The sequence below is a fragment of the Austrofundulus limnaeus genome, unplaced genomic scaffold (genome assembly GCF_001266775.1).
Source record: "Austrofundulus limnaeus strain Quisiro unplaced genomic scaffold, Austrofundulus_limnaeus-1.0 Scaffold57, whole genome shotgun sequence".
NCBI classification, from domain to species: Eukaryota; Metazoa; Chordata; class Actinopteri; order Cyprinodontiformes; family Rivulidae; genus Austrofundulus; species Austrofundulus limnaeus.
In genome coordinates, this window is record NW_013952459.1 from 1,532,310 (window position 1) to 1,534,959 (window position 2,650).

Sequence of the window (2,650 nt, forward strand, 5' to 3'; positions counted from 1 at the left end):
TGTGTGTGTGTGTGTGTGTGTGTGTGTGTGTGTGTGTGTGTGCATGTATGTATGTATATTTACAGTCTATTTTTTAATGTATTTCCTCATTTTTTATAGAAATGTATTCAAAACCTCAATAGAATTTTGTATGGACCATTCACTGGACTGTGAATGGCTTTACTAGTAGACCTTTAAAAGACTCRTATACTAGTATTATCCATATCCCCCAATTTGTAATCACAGTGTTATTCTGGTTTATGATTAATGTCCATTTTTCTTCCAATTGTATTATCAAAACTCAACACTTACTCATCATCTGGTGTCCTAAATTTGAATATAACATTACACAGACTATGCCAACATGAATAATAACAATTTTATGCTTATTTTAATATTTGAGCTAAATAAACAACATTGGTGATAGCACTTGAATGCTCTCAAAACCAATGCAATTACATTTTATTTTGGCTACAGGTAGGAAAGCTGTGATCAGCTGAGTACACTGACTTGAAGAGCTGTTTGAAAGTAGTTTGATGGAAGTAGGATGGCTAATAAGTCTTTCCCTCAAAAGCCAATTAAGTTTATGCACTGCCAAGTGACAAACAAATAGTTAACTTTGCAATGTTTTTTTTTTCTTTCTTATTTGTGTTTGATGTCCTTTACATTAGTCAACATTCAATGAAGTTACATTTAAAGATGTCAGCGAATGGCACCTCTAATCTTAAGGGTATTAACGGAAACAATGCTTTTGATCCACGGTGTAACATTTGCAAAACTTATGATTGTTATTCATAGTTTTTTTTTTTTTTTTGGTGTTTACATTGACTGTAATCAATACTAATATGTGAACCATTGAAATAAAAAAACATAGCCAAGCCATTCTGGTTTGTGGATTGTTACAGTATGTTCTTTGCTCATCTCTATACCTTTTGAATTTATGACTGTAGACATCTTGCCAGAGCAGCGCTCTTGTTCATTGATTTAAGTTTATTACCTTGCCTGCCTTACTTCTTATACCCTGCATTTAAAATCTCCACTACTGAACACCCTGACATAAAGAAAACAAACAATCAGAATATTATTGTTTTTTTTTTCTTCTATAATAATAGTATCACCGGAAAAAAAATACTTGTTCAGTGCAGGGATTTAACGTGGCATCCCTTGCATGTTTCACACTTTGTTACTGCAAGGCAAAATGTGCACATAACCATGTGCACTTACAGACAAAACAACAACACAATAGCCATCTTTTTTTCTTCTTTCAATCCATGTGACTTCAAAAGCCAAGAGAAAGGAGACAATGATCTTTAGCTAAGGACACTTCCACGGACATACATTCCCACACACCGTCTGTAACTACTCTCYCCAAGGACTTCAAGCTGTAGATTGAGGGATCAAGTGAGACTGGCATAAAGACGAAGAAGGTTAAATGTGATTATGGCATGACAGGCTTTCACTTTTCAAAACTGAGTTGATAAACTGTGAGGCATGCATAAAATTAAAGTTGCTATGATTAAAAATGTGTCACCGAGATGCACATCCTGTATAAGCTCCCTTCAATAAATGAGATGAACATTTTGTTGGTTAATTTATCATTCGCTGAACGGAATTAAGAGCATTCATCTACATGAAGCCAAGTGACATATTGTGTATTTACAAACGAGCTCCATAATGGAATTATTTTTTGCCTGCTTTCACCGAAACCTTTCAAGGTGTAATGGAAGTCAGGAGACAAATTTAACTGCACAGATGTCCCAGTTAAATATCAGGTATATCATTGGTTTACCTGAAGGTCATCTATCTATCTACCCATATACTTCATGTATTTTATTTTTAGATAACCAAGCACATTTCTTTCCTGATTTAAACCAAAACAAAAGTAAACAAAAGYGAACAAAACAAAATGGCTGTTGTTAAAAAGAAAGGACCAGTTATTATTTGAACARTTGCATTCAGCTATTATGTCTTTTTATTAAAGAATTAAAGTGCTACACATGTCCATTTTCTTTTTATTGGTGATTTAAAAAAGATAAGCTTGCATAAATTCCAACATTTTATTTTGAACATTTACTAATGATGTTAAATGATGCGCAAAAAGTCTTCATAAAAAGGAAAAAAAAACATACAAATAGTGGTTTACACAGCAGACTTCAGCAAAGCTGGCTAGTATTATCTGGCAGCAAGAAGGGTTTGACTGCCAGCTAAGGTCTGCTATGTGAAGTTTACATGCTCTCTGTTTCTTTTTTTTACTCATGTTCCCTCCTACAATCCAAACATTTACATTTTAAGCTAACTACTAATCTACACTTGATGTGGTTCCGCTCTGCTGTGCTGTTCACAGATGTTCATTTGCACCCCAATTTATAAAGTGTCGCTACACTCAGGTCCGGTCTGGTGCGAAACACAGAAAAGGTCCAAGATGCGTCTGCAGGAAATGTAAGACTGCGCGTTAAATCCAGTCATAAATGTGGAAGTCAGAGCAAAAATAAGTAGTTCTCTAGAAGATGGATTCTAAAGACAGCTGAGACTGCATCGCTGTTTGAAACTTGTGATTTCCAAATAAAATCCACATGAATCGTGTGTGTGTGTGTGTGTGTGTGTGGGTGTGTGTGTGTGTGTGTGTGTACATATGCTGAATGGTACATATTGTCATCTGCTCTCCAAACAG